Below are 21,332 nucleotides of genomic sequence, written 5' to 3'. Positions count from 1 at the left end.
CATTCTATTGTCTTCATCTATTTCTTTGCATTGATCGCTGATACAGCAGTAAAAAATTAAAAAAGACAGAAAAGTCACTATTCTTGTGTTACTTACATTCTAGAAACCATCAAGCATCAAATCTGAGTCTTTTGAGCTGGATTTCTTTAGATTTTATTTTTTGAACTTAATTTTAGGAAGGAAGGTTGTAATCATATTTTATGTCTCTGATAATCAAATCTTTTTAGGAGTTGACATTATGACCATCAGTTTCTGTGGGACAAGCTTGACTTTCATAGCTTGGCTTAATAAGTTATTCATAAATAATAAAAAATAACTTAAAATATGAAATTAGCCATTATTATCCTATTTAAGATAACAATTAAATGTACTAAAATTTAATTAAAGAATTTTCCGACTTTACAACGAGATGATATATTATTTTTATGGCTATTATTATCCTGTTCACAGACAGATACTGTAACTTAGGAGCAATATCCGTCACAGAATTTCATGATAACACATTATACATAAACCAGGATAGTACCTAACTCTCCTCTAAAACCAGATGGTTCAGCTGAATTTTCCTTAAACTAAAATTGTGATTTTGAACTAGTCCACATACAGTACGAGGTAGATTAAAAGATGGTTTGAGGCTTTTCAAGCACCACGTGAATGTGAATTAGTATTGTGAAAGACCTTTACAAGGTCACACAAAATTAGCGGGAAGCAAGATGAAAACTCAGGTTTTAGTTTCCTAGACTGGGGCTCTTTCTATCACACAATTCTTCTTATAAGTGCATAAGTCTGAGAGATGCATGAAGCACAATGGATAAGCTTTCTTTGTATGGTAGCTTAATTGTAAAAACTCCATTTTCAATCTGTCAGAGTGACTCAATAAGCCAATAGGCCTACTTAAGATTTTTTTTAAAGTTAAAGAAAGTAGCTAATGGCTTTTAAAATATGTCCTTCACGTGGCCTAGATGTGAAATAGTTTTTGAAATAAAATGCCAAAAGCACTACAGTTTTCAATAAGGAATCACTAACAATTTGCCTCTGTTCTAAAACTTGGCTTTTAAGGGAGAAATTTTTAAAACTCTAATTACAGTTTACAAAAGCAAAAACATCAAAAAAGTGATGTTTAGTAGCTTAATGGGATTCTTATCAAGCCAATATAGCATTATGAGAAAGCTGCTTCTCTCTTCATCAAAGAGTTAGTTGCTCAGAAACACTTGGTGACACCAAGTACTATAGCCCACCAAGCTCCTCTGTCCATGGAGTTCTCCAGGCAAGAATACTGGAGTGGGTTGCCATTCCCTTCTCCAGAGGCTCTTCCAACCCAGGGATAGAACCTAGATCTCCTGCATTGCAGGCAGACTCTTTACCGTCTGAGACACAAGCGAAGCCCAATACAGCATTATGAGGAAGCTGTTTCTCTTTTCATCAAAAGGCTGCACACATAAACCAATACCGCTGGCTTGAAATTATCAATGTGTCAAACTAACATGCTACTCAAATTAACTGTCAAGCTCTTAAGCACCTAAGTTATACACAAAAGGCTAAAACATTGATTTTCTAGGTGAGAAAATACATGACATGTTGGGAATGCATGAAAATCTCTCTTGAAACAGGGAAGCAGGACCACTACAAAACATTTTCATCTCAATGAATCTACGTTTAGTGATGCAAAATCACTACTTGGTTGCAATGAAATTGAAAGTAGACCTGATTTCTTCATTTCATTGCTTGAATAAATCAGTTCTACACAGTATTTCTTTAGTACAAATCAGGAAAACTCACACCTTAACTCATTCTTTTTATAGAGTTATAACATTTTTTGCTTGTTATAATTTATTCTTTACTTTTTATATCATTTTATTTTACTTGTTGGATTTTTATACTGCTCTATGTAATAAACATGGTACAGGTTTGTCACTGTTCCCAAACTAAGATGAAAAGTGATGTGATTGAAGTCTTCTGGATGCATGCTGGGGTTAGAGTTTATGTAAGCCATGAGGTATAAGTATTGATATTTTTGTGTCATTTTTGAGTCCAGAAGGTCCATATGGTATACAGGTTACAGGGCTTTCTTTTGCTTCTTTCAGATTACTCTAAACTTTGACCATATTAGGTTACTTTTTCTAATTTCCAAAATCATTCTATATCAGAACAAGAAATGCCAACTACTGTGCAAAACAACCACCAAGTATCAGTGGCTCAGCATGATAAAAATTTGTTTCTTCTTCACATCACTGTTGGCTGCAAGTTAGTTAGTTCGCCTTCAAAAATGTGCCAGGAATCTAGGCTTCTTTCATTTCATAATACTGGCATCTCACAAACATGGCCTCTATGACAACCACAGGAGGAAACCACAGGAGGAAAACAGTATATTTTCACAGCCGGTTTCAAAATGAATACATTATTTCTGCCTACAACCCATTAGTCAGAATCCAATCACGTGGACATAACCTCACTTCAAGGGAGGCTCACAAATACAGTCTTCTTTTGTGTTCAGGAAAAGGAAAGAGGATAGATAAGCACACAGGTATTTTCTGTCACAGTCCCTAAACAACAAATCTGCAACACCTTAATATTTCAGGTTGTCATCCCAACCCTTGAAATCTAGCTACTAGTGGTAGAAGGGGGAGTTGCTGGGGAGATAAAAATGCACAGGCAGGACACATCAAGATATATGATAAATAAGAGTTGTCAGTTGCCATCTGCAATTGAGTGTCTGTTTCTTCCTTCTACCCTCCCCATCAGCCATCCCTCCTGGTACCTCCTAGAATCCCCTTGGCCTAACTGGAACAATTTGATCTGGTCCTTAGAGAGCAAAGACTTTCCAAGATTTCTAAAAATCCTGATTTCTACATCATGAGGAAATTAGATAGCCTCAGTAGAGGCAGCAGAAGGGAAGAAACAAAATATGCCTAGAATTTAAACAGTTAATAGGAATAAACACTTTTTGTTGCTGTTGTTGAGATACTAACCAGCACAGTTCCAAATCACTCTTATTTAGCTACATATTGGAATGAACTTGCAAACCACTGTGGTCATACTGATTCCTGCCAAGAATCTAGTGAGCTGATAAACTGATATCTCAAAGAAAGGGAAAATGAAAATCATATTAGAAATAAAAACTAACAACAACTGAGGGCATTTCAAAAATAAATTTCCATCTTATCAGTTCCTTTCAAAAACACCAATGATGAGCATTGTTGTGAATGGAAGAAGTGATTTTCTTTTCAAAGTTTTCCATTCAGTAAGAAGACAAAGGTATCTGAAATTACAGATCTGAACCCACTGAGAATCAATGTGTCTCCTGCTGGCAACTTAGCAGCTTTTGTAATTGATGTGACAGTTTCATTTCCCCACTGCCACAGACAATCAGCATGTTACTCCATCTCTCAAACAAATCTGAAAAAAAAAAAAATCTTCAGTTTTACTTTTTAGTCGATATTAACATTTTCCAAACAAGATATGGTGACAATGACAGACAATAGATTCAAGGCTTTGACAACATCCTGCTTTGGATAATACAAAATAAAAAGCTGTCAGTATGACTTCATCAACATAGTTAATAATTGCCTCAACAGGATAATTGATCATTTAAAATCTTTCTCTAAAGACCTTTAGAAAAAGGATTCTTCTCAGTACATGAACTAAGGTAGACATGTGTTCATACCTCAATCTATGTTATTTTTTTCCCAGAATTATCATTTTTTGCCTCAAGAAGAAAGTAGAAAACCTTTAACTCAGCAATCAAAGACTGTTCATACCTTATCCTCTCTAACCTCATCATTTTTCTCCCCTTTTCACCCACACACTTTGAACTGAAGCCCCACTGAATTCACTGTTTCAGGAATGCATAATGGTCTTTCAGAGGTCTTTCTGCACTGGCTATTTTCTGTCTGAAATATATCAGTCAGAATTAGTGAGGTTCTATTGCAGTAACAAATGATCTTTTGCATGTCAGTGTTTTAAAACACTAGAAATTTGCATTTTTACTCCTGCAACATGGATAGGTGAGACCCATCTCATCATAGTCTTTCTGACACCAAGAGTGGTGGAAACTTCACCTCAAAGTGTGCTTCAGTGATTATAGCAGAAGTGAGAAAGAATCATGGCAAATAGTGCACTGGCTCTTACATTTTATGTTTGAAAGTGTCAGTCATTTATTCTACTAAAACTTCATTGACCAAAAAGAAAAAAAATAAGGAAGAAGAAACACATGATTATTCCTAAATTGAAAAGGGATGAGAAAATGCAGTCCTACCATGGAAGGAAGAAACTCAGGTATTTTTGTTGAGCAGCGCTAATAACTACTGCATCAACTTTCCAGCAGGGGAAGTTTAACTCACTTTTCAAAGATCCAAACAAATGTCACCTCCTCTGAGAAGCTTTCCATGACTTCTCAAGATAATGAATTGCTTCTTTATCTTTACCATCCAAATATTTTGCATACTTATAATAAATCTATTACTAATTACTAAATCGAATTCTAATAAATCTATTACTATACTAAATTAAGCTGAGTTACACTGTATTACAATGAAAATTCCTTATTCACATTTTAATGCCAAGTGTCTGGGATAGTTGCAGCATAGATTGTGTGTTTCCTAGATGTTCCTTATTTTAGGTTTATTTGTCCATTTTTCTCATTAGACCATAAGTTCGCTGAGGACACAGACTGTGTCTTTTTGCAACATCCTAACTCTAGTCTTTTACAAGAGTATTTGGCCTTAGTAGATGCCCACTACGTGCTGTACCATTCCTAGTTGCTCAGTCATGTCTGACTCTTTGTGAGCCCATGGACTGTAGCCTGCCAGGCTCCTCTATCCAAGGCAAGTCTCCAGGCAAGAATACTGGAGTGGGTTGCCATGCCCTCCTCCAGAGGATCTTCTCAATCTGGGGATCAAACCCAGGTCTCCTGCATTGCAGGCAGATTCTTTACCATCTGAGCCACCAGAGAAGCCCATTAATACTGGAGTTGGTAGCCTATCCATTTTCCAGGGGATCTTACTGTCTCAGGAATTGAACCAGGGTCTCCTGCATGGCAGGAGGATCTTTATCAGCTGAGCTACTGGGGAAACCTGATGCCTACTATATGTTGGATATATTAATTAATTGATTAGTTATTTTTTGTTATTATACCATGCTGTGTGGGGGCAGGCTAGATTATGCTGCAGCAAAACAAAACAGAACAAAACAAAAACGGTTCCAAAATATTAGATAAGTTCAGCAACAGTTTGTGACTTGCTTGTTATACATACTCTACATGGAAGGGCAAGGGGCTCTGTTCCAGAGGGATCTGACCCAGTCAGGAATCTAGAATGATCTGGGCCCCATATCACTGACTCAATGAACATGAACTTGGGCAAACTCAGGGAGATAGTGAGGGACAGAGAAGCTTGTCATGCCTCAGTCCATGGGGTTGCAAAGAGGCAGACACCATTTAGTAACTGAACAACTACAGCATCCATAAACTCAATGTCTTTTCAGATACCCTGACAGAAGAATGGGTTCCCTGGTGGCTCAGTCAGTAAAGAATCTGCCTGCAATATGGGAGACCTGGGTTCAATACGTGGGTCGGAAAGATCCCCTAGAGAAGGGAATGGCTACCCACTCCAGTATTCTGGCCTGGAGAATTCCAAGGACTGTATAGTCCATGGTGACAGGAGACTAAAATATTGGAGAATCACAGATGACTTTTTAACTCTTCAGTTTAGAAATTAACAATCACACTTCCACTCATATTTTATTTTCATTGGCCAGAACTAATCATATGGCCCCATAATTCCGGAGGGGTGGGAAATACCGAGGCTTCCCAGGTGGTGTTAGTGGTACAGAACCTGCCAATGCAGGAGACTTAAGAGACGCAGGTTCAACCCCTGCGTCAGAAAGATCCCTTGGAGAAGGAAATGGGAACCCACTCCAGTATTCTTGCCTGGAGAATCCCATGGACAGAGGAGCCTGGCGGGCGATGGTCCATAGAGTCACAAAGAGTTGGACATGACTGAAGTGACTTTGCACAGGGAAATATTGAGACACAAATGGAATACTTGGTGTGCATTACTGTTTCTGTATCATGGTTGAAGACAATATTCTTGTAATAAATATAAAATGTCTATGATATGGGAAATACAATGTTGGCAAATAACATAATCCAATTTCTGTAGCACTTTTCAAGTGAGAAGATGCTTGAATTCAATAGCTGTATAAAATGTCTATAGAGTTGAGGAGAGTAATCATTCTGCTGTGTTTGGGAAACAATTATTTCATAGACATTCAAAAAACTTTCAAGTTAAAATGAACCTGCCTTCCAACTTCATGTTAATATCTATAACAATAAAACCTATGCAATCACACTAGAAGCTAAGAATAATATTTAACTATATGCTAGACACTGGAAGAAATTTACAACTAAAAATGTGGATGGGTGGGTTTCGACACAGATAAGTAAAGTACTGGTCTTTGCTCACCTTGCTTCTGAGTCAGCAAAGGGACCTGGTAGGAAATATTTGCTCAACTTCCACATCTTTCCCCAGTACAAGAAGGCTGAGATTTCACTAACTAAAAACTGGGAAATTTTTCACTATTGTATAGGTCTTGTTTCATTGTCATTGTTTAATTGCTAAGTCGTGTCCAACTCTTTGAGACCCCATGAACTGTATCACACCTGGCTCCTCTGTCCATGGGATTCTCCAGGCATGAATACTGGAGTGGGTGGCCATGTCCTCCTCCAGGGGACCTTCCTGACCCAGAGATTGAATTGAACCCGTGTCTCCTATATTGCAGGTGATTCTTTACATTGAGCCACCTGGGAACCATTGTTTCATTAAGCAGTCATAATTTATGTTCCTTTTTTATATTTTTATACACACACACATATACACATTTTTTTTTAAAGTGGTCCAAGGAGCTTTTAAATGTGTGAGTAGTTCATCACAACTCTGGATAAAACTTGTTTCTGATACATTCCCCCTAACTTTGTTCCCCTAGCCCAACTGTGGCCTACTAATGTGATCAATTTTATTCTACCTCTGGTTTATTCTGATTTGCATTGTTCAAAAGAATCCATCATAAAGATTATTATCTATAAAACTGGAAGGAAGATGTAATTCTGAGCCTTATTGAACTTATGTCATTTACCTTTGCTAAATACTGCAACAAGATGACATGGAACGCAAATTAATTTTTTACTACTCAGCTAATGAAAATCACCTGTGATAGGAACTGGTGCTCCTGAATTTTACTCTAATTAAAAGTTAATATAAAGTTTTTCAGGTTCAACTAAAAATCCCTTTCATAATGTTGTGTACAAATTTATATTAGAGTTGATTTTCACTGACTGTTTCAAAGATTGGCTTTGAGTTTTTTTTAAATAATTAAGTGATAACTAGTTGAGTTTGACCTTTTTTCTCCCCTAGGAAAGACATTCCTGAATCACAAGTATTAGCTTTGTCCTCCTAAAATATGGTCCTGAGGAAGATAACTTTGGATTCCCCTTTTAACAGCTGGTTCAATTCAGTTTAAGCGATAATTACTTAGCCTCTATTATGTACCACTTGCACTAGTGCTGAAGAAGCTAAAGGCACATTAGACACGACTCACGTCCTTGAAGAACTTCTAGAAGATAGTCGCAGAAATTTTTTAAAATTATAGTATTGCATTGGCCAAAAAGTTCAGGTTTCTCCTGAAATCTTACAGAAAAACTCAAAGGAACTTTTTGGCCAAGCCAATATAGTACCGGGACCAGTTAGGATATAATAGGCATACAATAAAAACATTTGATTGACAGATTAGAAGTATGTTTCAGTTTTCAGGGAAATGTTTCAGTGGAATGGTTCCTACCTATAGTTTTCCCTACCTGAAGGAAATAAAATGGGAGACATTAAGGATAGAAAGTTAGGTGAAACAAGGTAGGGACTGCATACAGGGCAGTACTCATTGAGCTGTGAAATTTCTGTAAGTTTACTAGAAGTATTCTGGCATTTTTAGGATTAGAGTGGTAGGTGATAAATGGTCAGGTGGAATGAAACCATAGAATGCTTCAATTTATTATTAACAAAGATTTAAATTTACTGTATAGGAAATGAGTTACCTTGGAAATGTTGAAAGCTTGAGAATGACATCCTTATGTTTATTATTAATACTTAGTGATCCAAATATTTAGGAGGGCAGAGCTGAGAATGGTAGCAAGGAATCCTCTTAGAATGCTAATACAGTCAGTTGACCCTTGAACAACATGGGGGTTAGGGAGGCCTACCTTCAGTGCAGTCAAAACCCCAAGTGTAACCTAGAGTCGTCCTCTCTATGCGTGGTTCCTCCAAACCTGCAGTCCCACAGCCATAGATTCAACCAACTCTGATCTTGCAGTACTGCAGTATTTATTACTGAATAAAATATGTGTATAAGTGAACCACACATATCAAACCCAGGCTGTTCAGGGGTCAACTGTAAACTAATTCCAAGTGGGAGAAGATAAAAGTGTGAGCAAGTCCTATTTATCAAGGAATTTGAAAACAGAAAAAAAACTCATGTTCCATTTCTACCTATGCAGAGATGCATGCTCTTGCTAACCCTGGGGACGCTTTGGGTTATGTAAGAAACCAGGGTGTTCTTGGTTGATACAGGGGCTGAAACTGTTCAGTCCACAGAGGCTAGAATGGAGGATATCCACAATGACAGTATGGAGAAGGGAATGGCAACCCACTCCAGTATTCTTGCCTGGAGAATTCCATGGACAGAAGAACCTGGCGGGCCACAGTCCACGGGCTCACAGAGTCAGGCACGACTCTGAGTGACTAAGCACACACGCACGCGCGTGCGCGCACGCGCACACACGCGCACACACACACACACAGTGACGGAAATTTATCACAGTCCCTGGGTGATTTCAACTAAACTACTGCTTCTTGGGTGATTACAGAACCAACACTTACAGGTCATAACGGGTTTTACAAAAGCGCCTTAAGCATCATTTGAGAATGAAGATTTCTGATTTATATCTAGAGAGGAGTTCTAGAGCCCTGAGAAGAGAGAAGCGTACGATGCAGGTGTCCCGACACTGGCAGAGTCACGTGTGGCACCTGTTTATCACTCCCACCAAAGACTCTTCATTAAGTAGCATGCCACAGAACAGGAAGGATGAAAAGAATCTAACCACTAATTTAGAATGCTGTACTCAGTTGCTCAGTCACGTCTGAATTTTTAAAACCCCATGGAGCCTGCCAGGCTCCTCTGTTCATGGAATTTTCCAAATACTGGAGTGCCTTGTCATTTTCTCCTCCAGAGTTATTAGAGGGCTAATTAGTCACATTAAATAAAAGCACTTACCATAACTCTTGTTGAAACAGGATGCAGTGGCACGATTGCTATTGTGAATCTAAAAATAGTTTTTCCCTTTGAAACCTTCTTATTAAACAAGACAAAAACAATAGCACATGGATCAAAAATTCACAGTAGAATTTACCATTACACAAACCTGTCCTCCTTAAAACGGAGAGTACTGATATAGGAAAAATATCTCCCCACATATTTCCACATATTTTCAATTGCTCAAAGCTTCCAAACAGAAGGCAAAATAGAGGAACATAATTAAAAATTTAGTTCAAGGAACATTAACCAAATGTCTGCTATATGCAAAGTCCAGTGGTAGTATTGAAAGAGCCAAAGTGTAGTCATGAATCCTACTATTTTGTTGAGAAGACAAGGAATTGTACTCAATCGAGGTCACCCTGATGGTTCAGCGGGTAAAGAACCCTCCTGCAATGCAGGAGACACAGGAGATACAGGTTCAGTCCCTGTGTCAGGAAGATCCCCTGGAGAAGGAAATGGCTACCCACTCCAGTACTCTTGCCTGGAGAATCTTATGAACAGAGGAGCCTGACAGGCTACAATACATGAGGTTGCAAAGAGTCAGATACAATTGAACACATGTCACATAAGTGTCTGAGTAGTGAAAGAATGAAAGCATAGTCATGAATCTTACTATTTTTTTGAGAAGACAGTGAGTTTAATTGTCATAATAAAGTATGGTAGTACTATGAAAATTATAACCACCTCCCCTATCCAGTAACCCCAACTACCGGTCCCTACCAACCCTAGTAAACACAAGCTAAATAGAGGGAATGTCCTGTGTTTGTCATCACATAACACGGCAATGCCAAAGAATGCTCAAACTACTGCACAATTGCACTCATCTCACACACTTGTAATGTCATGCTCAAAATTCTCCAAGCCAGGCTTCAACAGTATATAAACTGTGAACTTCCAGATGTACAAGCTGGTTTTAGAAAAGGCAGAGGAACCAGATATCAAATTGTCAACATCTACTGGATCATTGAAAAAGCAAGAGAGTTCCAGAAAAACATCTATTTCTGCTTATTGACTATGCCAAAGCCTTTGATTGTGTGGATCACAACAAACTGTGGAAAATTCTTAAAGAGACGGGAATACCAGACCACCTGACCTGCCACTTGAGAAATCTGTATGCAGGTCAGGAAGCAACAGTTAGAACTGGACATGGAACAACAGACTGGTTCCAAATCGGGAAAGGAGTATGTTAAGGGTGTATATTGTCACCCTGCTTATTTAACTTACATAAGGAGTACATCATGAGAAACGCTGGGCTGGATGAAATGCAAGCTGGAATCAAGATTGCCAGGAGAAATATCAATAACCTCAGATATGCAGATGACACCACCCTTATGGCAGAAAGTGAAGAACTAAAGAACCTCTTGATGAAAGTGAAAGAGGAGAATGAAAAGTTGGCTTAAAGCTCAACATTCAGAAAACTAAGATCAGGCATCTGGTCCAATCATTTCATGGCAAATAGATGGGGAAACAGTGGAAACAGTGACAGACTATTTTCTTGGGCTCCAAAATCACAGCAGATTGTGACTGCAGCCATGAAAGTAAAAGACACTTGTTCCTTGGAAGAAAAGCTATGACGAACCTAGACAGCATGTTAAAAAGCAGAGACATTACTTTGACAACAAAGGTCCGTCTAGTCAAAGCTATGATTTTTCCAGTAGTCATGTATGGATGTGAGAGCTGGACTATAAAGAAAGCTGAGTGTTGAAAAATTGATGCTTTTGAACTGTGGTGTTGGAGAAGATCTTGAGAGTTCCTTGGACTGCAAGGAGATCCAACCAGTCCATCCTAAAAGAGATCATTCTTGAATATTCATGGAAAGGACTGACGCTGAAGCTGAAACTCCAATAATTTGGCCACTGGATGCGAAGAACTGACTCATTGGAAAAGACCCTGATGCTGGGAAAGATTGAAGGCAGGAGAAGGGGACGACAGAGGATGAGATGGTTGGATGGCATCACCTACTTAATGGACATGAAAAAAGAAAATGGAATTGTTCAGTCATGTCCGACCCTTTGCGACCCCATGGACTATAGCCCACCAGGCTCCTCTGTCCATGGGATTCTCCAGGCAAGAATACTGGAGTGGGTTGCCATTTCCTTCTCCAGGGGATCTTCCCAACCCCGGGATCAAACCCAGGTCTCCCACATTCAGGCAGATGCTCTAGCCACCAGGGTGGCTCAGATGGTAAAGAATCTGCAATGGACATGAGTTTGAGAAAATTCCAAGAGCTGGTGATGGACAGGGAGGTCTGGCGTCCAGTGGTCCATGGAGTTGGAAAGAGAGACTGAACTGAACTGAATAGAGGAGTTCACAGGTAGTAATGTTATGACATCTCTTTAGATCTCAGAATTGTACCATCTAGGAATTAACAGAAATACAATTAACAAAACCAAATGCCTCTGAGGACTTCCCTGGTGGCTCAGTGGTAAGGAATCTGCTTGCCAATGCAGGAGACACGAGTTTGATCCCTCATCTGGGAGGATCTCAAATGTGGTGCAGCAACTAAGCCCGTGAGCCACAAGTATTGAGCCTGTGCTCCAGAGCCCAGGAGCCACTACCACCGAAGCCCATGCTTAGATCAACCATGCTCCACAACAAGAGAAGCACTGCAATGAGAAGCCTAAGCACCACAACTAGAGAAAAGCCCACACAGAAACAAAGACCCAGAACCAAAATGCCTTTGTAATAGGTAAATCATATTTATTTGAAGTTAAATATATATTTGGAAGTTTATCACCTAGTCCTTTTGCAAGGCTTCAGGATGAGAATCTAAGCAATTTTTACCTTAGGGTTCAGCTAGATCTGCACTTGCGTGAGCTTTGGTGAAAAAGAGATGCTAAGAGGCGCAAGTTTGGTTAGTGATAGGGTTTTCCATCCAAGAAAGAAATGTTTTCAGGACACCTGGGAATGTTATTTGAAATAACTAGGATATTAGTAGATGGAATAACAATGGCAGAGATTTAATTAATAGATGTTTCAGCAATCAAAGCGTAGATGGAACTTTATACTTCATTGTTCTGAAAATGGTCCCCTTGAGAGAACTAAACTGGCAACAATGTATAACTCAGCTTTCTAACACTAATGGTAAGCACTGTTCCTTAAAAACATATTTTCAGTGCTGTGAGCGTTTTCATGTGACCCACCCATTTAAGGAACATAATTCACATAGCTTTTGAACTTGAAAGTTGATTACAGATTGAGTAATCAGAGTGATAAGCACCTTTAAATAAATTCCACTTAGGATTATAGCCAATTAAAACCCATCTCCTGGACACAATTTTGCAGTGATTGAAGAGAACATGAAGTACTACTTTGGAGAGAGACCTGATAGTTTCTCTTTCCTTTGAATCTTCAAAACATTCAAAATAATTCAAGCATAATAAATGAATAATTTAGAAGACCCAAATCTGGACATTTAGGTTGTGTTAGTGGAAGAAATGAGAACGACTTCAGACGTAAAGTGTTTGAACAACAGTTTGTGAATAAGTGGAATTAAGTGCCATTAGATACATCTAAGTTTTTGTTTTGTTTTTACCATTCACTGAAAATAACAGCTTTTAAACTATAAAGCAGAGTGTTGAAGGAGAGTTTTTCACTTTTAAATGGAAAAAAAAAAACACACCAGAAAGTGCTCTAAGAGATAATCTCATTTATTTCCAAATAGAGATCTACTGCCTCTAACTGTAGCAGGGTTCATGCAGTTTGGTAAGAAACATACAAGCTTTTTGAAATAACGAGGCTTGAACCCGGACTCTTCTGCTGCTTAAATTTAAGCAAAAGTATTATATCCTCCAAACTTTGTTTTGCTTGCCTATAAAATGTAGGTAAGTGTCTTTCTCAGAGAAGATTTCTAAATACCAAATGAGATACACTATGAGAAAGTGGTCTTTAAAGCCCCAAACGCCATAAAATTCATATATTCATTTAGCTACGGTTTGCACAGTACCCTGTGCTATGGCCTGGACCCTGTGGCATGCACTGAGCTAGGTACTACGTGTGCTTCTCCATAGGAAACATGAAGTACGGTGGGGAATGTTGATTATGTAAGTTATTATCTTTAAAAGTTGGCTTGGTAAAAGTCCACAATATGAAAAGGAAGTCTTGCCTTCTGGGGTGAGTTGCCATGTAAAGCTGTGCTCTCATCCTTCTGCTTCCCTTCAGAAGACATTACAAATGCCCAGTTGGCCTCTGAGGCGGTCCAACAATACACCACAGTTATCTTCCATAGTGTGTGACCTAAACTCCCCTAAGCTGATACTTTCCTTGGCAATTTGCTCTATTATGAACAGCCGTGTCCAGAAAATCCCCCCATAATGGAGTCAATTTTGATGTTTAACTGCTGAGAACTTTTGAAACCCACCATTTCTCTTGTGTTCTGCCTCACACCTCGGTAAGCTAACAAGAGAGCCTAGATACTCCTTCCTTTGGAAGAAGGTTCAAACCACAAAAGCCCCTTCATGTCATCCTTTAATCATCATCAAAACCCCAAAGTAGTTTCTCTTCTTTGTTCTCTCACGCCGTTTTTGGACCTACTTGGGAAGCCTGTTATCCTTTTCCCAGAAAGTTGCATTATATAAATAACAAACATTTCTCATATCCTCCTGGTGTGTGCCTGGAGTCTTCAAACTTGACATGCAAGTCAAATTTTGGTGGGGGCCCATTCTGTGTCTATGTACGGTTCCTGTCGGGGCTTCCCAGGTGGCTAAGTGGTAAAGAATCTGCCTGCCAATGCAGGAAACATGGGTTGGATCCCCGGGTCAAGAAAATCTCCGGTAGGAGGAAATGGCAACCTAAAACAGTATTCCTGCCTGGAGAATCCCATGGACAGAGGAGCCTGGTGTACAGTCCATGGGATTGCAAAGAGTCAGACACGACTGAGCAAGCAAATGTCAAATGGTCCCTGTCTCTGCAGAACGACCACAGTTAGCTCTGAGAGTGGAGTGCAAAGACAATGATCACCATCACTTGGGCAGAGTAGAGGAAGAGGTTTTCCTTCTTTTCCCTTTGATTCTTGGATAGCAGGCAGGCACTTTGAGCAGTGTTACTTTGTGCTATATTAGCTGAGTTCTACTGAATTTCCATTATAGATTTAGCAAGCCTAAGTCAGATGTTTCAATAATAAATTGGCTTTCAGGAAAAGAAGTATGGGATCCAGTCCCTCATTAAATCAGCCCCAGGTCATGTATCTCATAAGCCCTAAGCCATCTGCGTGCCTTAGATTAAATCATGTATCTCAGTTCTAGCATAAGCCCTGACTGACCCTAGATTCAGAGAACGACCAACTATGACCTGGTTTGTTTCATCCAGGTGTATGTCCCATTCTGTAGAACATTCAAGGCAAAGATTACACCCGATGTAATAAATGTGTGCTCATTGGGTGGTAACTCACACAGATGAAGAACAGTCTCCATCTGAATAGCAGTCATCATTTGAAAATTTGAATTGCAGAATTCCACACTCCCAAAGTCAGGCGGTTCACTAGGAAACCACCAAATGCCTTGGCTGGTGCTACTCCTGTTGGACTTCTGTCTCTGTTGCCAAAAGAGATACTTATCATCAGAGGTACAGGGAAAAATACCCATGGTGTTTCTGTAGTACAGTCAAGGATTAATTCAACCATTGCCAGAGCAGAGGTCCTTAATCTTTATGATACTGATTTGAGGCTCTCTGGAGCAAGGAGCTTATAAATGTGACCAGGGTAGAGAGAAACGCTGCAAACACACACAGAGCAAGAAACTTGGATTCAAAGGGAGGAAACATAAGAACTGAATAAAAACGAGTTTCATAATTTGATCCAACAAGAAACCTGAAAGTTACTAAAATAATTTACAGAGCATAAGAAACAAAAAATGGGTGTTGATTGGGTTCTGTACCTCTGACAGCACAGGTTCTCAACTTAAATTTAACATCTGCTGAAATGCACCAGCTGGAAAACTTCATGGTCAATAATTATATTGGGGCTCAACTTACTGGGAAATATCCCTAAATTGAACCAGACAAACTGCCTATGATCTTAGAGAACTTATTAGACATAAAGTGGAGGACATGTGCTTCGTTTTAGCTGTTAGAACTATTGCCTTGCTGAAAGTCCCCATATTCATGACACCTATTACCCAAGAAAATTCTATAATGAGCATAAACACCCTGAGCATGAACAGTAAGTTAAACTAGTCTTTGCGTTTACAGATTAATTTGACAAAATGGAACTACAAGGACCCTTCCTCTATTTAAAATAGTTAATATAGTTCAAGGTAGCCCAGAACCAGGGACTTTAAGGATTGATCTGCATTATAAAGGACCTATACAGGGAAGAATGATTATTCCCACAGCTTCTCCATTTTGTGGTCTAATTTGGCCTTCTGTTATACTTGTAAACAATGAATGGTGTCACATAATAGGTTACCACAAACTTGAGGCCTTGGTCTCATGCATTAATTTTCCATCAGTTCAGTTCAGTTCAGTCGCTCAGTCGTGTCCGACTCTCCGCGACACCATGAATCACAGCACGCCAGGCTTCCCTGTCCATCACCAAATCCCGGAGTTCACTCAAACTCATGTCCACAGAGTCGGTGATGCCATCCAGCCATCTCATTCTCTGTCGTCCCCTTTTCCTCCCGCCCTCAACCTTTCCTAGCATCAGAGTCTTTTCCAGTGAGTCAACCCGTCGCATGAGGTGGCCAAAGTATTGCAGTTTCAGCTTTAGCATCAGTCCTTCCAATGAACACCCAGGATTGATCTCCTTCAGAATGGACTGGTTGGATCTCCTTGCAGTCCAAGGGACTCTCAAGAGTCTTCTCCAACACCACAGTTCAAAAGCATCAATTCTTCGGCGATCAGCTTTCTTCACAGTCCAACTCTCACATCCATACATGACCACGGGAAAAACCATAGCCTTGACTAGACGGACCTTTGTTGGCAAAGTGATGTCTCTACTTTTTAATATACTATCAAGGTTAGTCATAACTTTCCTTCCAAGGAGTAAGCAACTTTTAATTTCATGGCTGCAATCAGCATCTGCAGTATTTTGGAGCCCCCCAAAATAAGTCTAACACTGTTTCCACTGTTTTTCCATTTCCCATGAAGTGATGGGACCAGATGCCATGATCTTTGTTTTCTGAATGTTGAGCTTCAAGCCAACCTTTTCACTCTCCTCTTTCACTTTCATCAAGAGGCTTTTGAGTTCCTCTTCACTTTCTGCCATAAGGGTAGTGTCACCTGCATATCTGAGGTTATTGATATTTCTCCCGGCAATCTTGATTCCAGCTTGATGTTCCTCCAGCCCAGGGTTCCTCATGATGTACTCTGCATACAAGTTAAATAAGCAAGGTGACAAGATACAGCCTTGACGTACTCCTTTTCCTATCTGGAACCAGTCTGTTGTTCCATGTAGAGTTCTGACTGTTGCTTCCTGACCTGCATACAGGTTTCTCAAGAGGCAGGTCAGGTGGTCTGGTATTCCCATCTCTTTCAGAATGTTCCACAGTTTATTGTGATCCACACAGTCAAAGGCTTTGGCATAGTCAATGAAGCAGAAATAGATGTTTTTCTGAACTCTCTTGCTTTCTCCATCATCCAGCGGATGTTGGCAATTTGATCTCTGGTGCCTCTGCCTTTTCTAAAACCTGCTTGAACATCTGGGAATTCACAGTGCACATATTGCTGAAGCCTGGCTTGGAGAATTTTGAGCATGACTTTACTAGTGTGTGAGATGAGTGCAATTGTGCGGTAGTTTGAGCATTCTTTGGCATTGCCTTTCTTTGGGATTGGAATGAAGACTGACCTTTTCCAGTCCTGTGGCCACTGCCGAGTTTTCCAAATTTGCTGGCATATTGAGTGCAGCACTTTCACAGCATCATCTTTCAGGATTTGAAATAGCTCAATTGGAATTCCATCACCTCCACTAGCTTTGTTCGTAGTGATGCTTTCTAAGGCCCACTTGACTTCACATTCCAAGATGTCTGGCTCTAGGTTAGTGATCACGTTATCAGCACTATCTTGGTCATGACGATCTTTTTTGTACAGTTCTTCTGTGTATTCTTGCCACCTCTTCTTAATATCTTCTGCTTCCGTTAGGTCCATTCCATTTCTGTCCTTTATTGAGCCCATCTTTGCATGAAATGTTCCCTTGGAATCTCTAATTTTTTCAAGAGATCTCTTGTCTTTCCCATTCTGTTGTTTTCCTCTGTTTCTTTGCATTGATCACTGAGGAAGGTTTTCTTATCTCTCCTTGCTATTCTTTGGAACTCTGCATTCAGATGCTTATGTCTTTCCTTTTCTCCTTTGCTTTTCGCTTCTCTTCTTTTCACAGCTATTTGTAAGGCCTCCTCAGACAGCCATTTTGGGTTTTGCATTTCTTTTCCATGGGGATGGTCTTGGTCCCTGTCTCCTGTACAATGTCACGAACCTCTGTCCAGAGTTCATCAGGCACTCTATCTATCAGATCTAGACCCTTAAATCTATTTCTCACTTCCACTGTATAATCATAAGGGATTTGATTTAGGTCATATCTGAATGGTCTAGTGGCCTTCCCTACTTTCTTCAATTTCATTCTGAATTTGGCAATAAGGAGTTCATGATCTGAGCCACAGTCAGGTCCTCGTCTTGTTTTTGCTAACTGTATACAGCTTCTTCATCTTTGGCTGCAAAGAATATAATCAATCTGATTTCGGTGTTGACCATCTGGTGATGTCCATGTGTAGAGTCTTCTCTTGTGTTGTTGGAAGAGGGTGTTTGCTATGACCAGTGTGTTCTCTTGACAAAACTCTATTAGCCTTTGCCCTGCTTCATTCTGTGTTCCAAGACCAAATTTGCCTGTTACTCCGGGTGTTTCTTGACTTCCTACTTTTGCATTCCAGTCCCCTATAATGAAAAGGACATCTTTTTTGGGTGTTAGTTCTAAAAGGTCTTGTAGGTTTTCATAGAACTCTTCAACTTCGGCTTCTTCAGCATTACTGGTTGGGGCATAGGCCTGGATTACTCTAATATTGAATGGTTTGCCTTGGAAACGAACAGAAATCATTCTGTCATTTTTAAGATTGCATCCAAGTACTGCATTTCAGACTCTTTTGTTGACCATGATGGCTACTCCAATTCTTCTAAGGGATTCCTGCCCACAGTAGTAGATATAATGGTCATCTGAGTTAAATTCACCCATTCCAGTCCATTTTAGTTCACTGATTCCTAGAATGTCTATGTTCACTCTTGCCATCTCCTGTTTGACCACTTCCAATTTGCCTTGTTTCATGGACCTAACATTCCAGGTTCCTATGCAATATTGCTCTTTACAGCACCGGACCTTGCTTCTATCAGCAGTCACATCCACAACTGGGTATTGGTTTTGCTTTTGTTCCATCCCTTTATTCCTTCTAGAGTTACTTCTCCACTGATCTCCAGTAGCATACTGGGCACCTACCGACCTGGGGAATTCCTCATTCAGTATCCTATCATTTTGCCTTTTCATACTGTTCATGGGGTTCTCAAGGCAAGTATACTGAAGTGGTTTGCCATTCCCTTCTCCAGTGGACCACATTCGGCTGTGGTCCATGTGATCAGATCGACTAGTTTCCTGTGATTATGATTTCAGTGTGTCTGCCCTCTGATGCCCCCTCGCAATACCTACCGTCTTTTTTGGGTTTCTCTTACCTTGGGCGTGGGATATCTCTTCACAGCTGCTCCAAGAAAGCAAAGCCGCTGCACCTTACCTTGGATGAGGGGTATCTCCTCATCCATATCCAGTATTAATTTTCCATACCCAGTATTATTGACATTATTGGATCAATGTGAATATCAACTTGTAAATATTTTGTTATTGTAGATTATAATAGAAAGCTCCAGAATCTATCCCAATTGGAACACAGCAGGTACTCTCATCTGAGTCTCAGAGAGTTGTTTATTGCAGAGGCTTAGTCACTTCCTCTCATGTCTTTTGGCATTTCTGGACCACCTATAATGGTTATAAGTTGTCTATAGGCTTTGGATGCAAAACACTGCCCTCCTTCATCCCTTGCTATATATGCCATTAGAGTAGCAATTTCTGAATACACACTAGTCATGTGACCTGATCTCCATACCCATCTACCTAACTTGTGTTGGGTCATGGAAGCAGCAGCTCTCAAGCTCAGCATGACTCCTGAGACTTCCTCTTCTGGGACAGAGTCAAATCTGGCCCTCTGACTTACCTTGCCATCGGGAGTGGTTGTTGCCCTCTGTCATTAGTCTTTTTCTGTATCTCAGAGGTCTTGAGACGGTAACTTCTCTCCACATTCCTCTGGCTATCTGAGCCCTTTGGGATCAACTCCATGAACAGCAAAGGGAGTTTGTAAACTTTATGGATGATATTATCATCATCACTGGGCTTCACAGGTAGCTCGGTAGTAAAGAATCTGCCTGCCAATACAGGAGACACAGGAGACATGGGTTCGATACCTGGGTTGGGAAGATCTCCTGGAGAATGAAGTGGTAACCCACTCCAGTATTCTTGCCTGATTAAACTCCATGGACAGAGAGCCTGGCAAGCTACAATCTATGGGGTCGCAAAGAGTTGGACATGACTGAGCACGCACACACATAATCATCACTAATGATGGAGCTCACTGGAAAGCAGTTGCTTTCCATCCTTCAACCAGGATATCCCTGATGAAGGACAGGGCATGAGGGTCAACGCAATTGGTAAACTTCATGCAATGAAGCACCAGATGTCAGGCACTGTAGCACTGGATGCCTTGGCCAGCAGTCAGCACTATCTGCACAATGTTAGTCTCTTGAGCCACTGCAAGTGGTCCTGCTATCTGATCTACCCAACGGCAGCAACAACAGTCCCTTATCCACTGTTGACCACTTAGGGGTAAAGAATTCGAATCATTTCTTGCCTCACAGGTATTCAAGACATAAATCAAGGTCACACATGCCTCCATAAATCCTCCAGTACAGTCCAAGTCCTCACCAGGAGGCTCCTTGTTCTCTTCAGAGTTCCAGATGTTATTGATAGTGACCAAGGCATGTATTTTACTTTTCAGACAGAATATATAATACTGGGCCTTGAATAAGACATTCACAGTTCTGTATCAATATTTTATTTACCAATACAAAATATATAACTGCAAACCTAAACAAATTCTGTTTTTTCTTGACCCTTCTATTAAAAGTAATAAGCGGAAGGACTTATCTATTCCCTGCCACTCAGGCAGGACCTCTATCTCCCAAAGCTAAAAAGTATATGTCCCTTTGTTGTTTGCTGAGACCATATTATTTCATTTCAATTGTTAAAAGAATACCTGCAGTAACGGCATATAATTAGTCTGAGTGCACTATGGCAGAGTGTGTTTGGGTGTGCACAGTGATGTTCTTTGGATTTTCCTCAAGAACATTGTTAGGATACCAGAGTCTTCACCCTTTCCTGGCTTTGCCTGTGGCTGCCCCTCGTCTTCAATTCTAATTATGTATTGTTCCTGTATAATTGTTAACTTAGTGGCTTAAGTTAGCACTAGTTGCTCAGTCATTTCTGACTCTTTGTGACCCTATGGACTGCAGCCCACCATACTACTCTTGTCCATGGAATTCTCCAGGCAAGGAAACTGGAGTGAGTTGCCATTTCCTTCTCCAGGGGATCTTCTCGACCCAAGGATCAAACTCTGCATTGCAGGCAGATTCTTTACCATCTGAGCCATGAGGAAAGTTTATTTGCTCATGATTCTGTGGGACAGGAATTTGGACAGAGGATGGTGGGAATGGTTCAGTGCATCTTTGCAGTACATCGGACCAGGTGGTACAGATCAAGTGATGGGGGGGGTGGCTACATCAGTTCCACTAGGGTCATACACTGGGGCCTCTGTTCTTACTCTTGACTGGACACCTCAGCTCTCAACCATGTGTTTTCTTCACGTGATCAGCTTGACCTGTCTCAGGGCACAGGGTTCTCAAGGTAGCAGGACTTCTTAACGTGCCAACTGGCTCCTCCTAAAATGCAAAACTGC

Source organism: Moschus berezovskii, chromosome 3 (assembly GCF_049115385.1).
Source record: "Moschus berezovskii isolate FMDL1 chromosome 3, NW_MosBer_1.0, whole genome shotgun sequence".
Lineage (NCBI taxonomy): Eukaryota > Metazoa > Chordata > Mammalia > Artiodactyla > Moschidae > Moschus > Moschus berezovskii.
Note: the sequence above shows the minus strand (reverse complement) of the source record.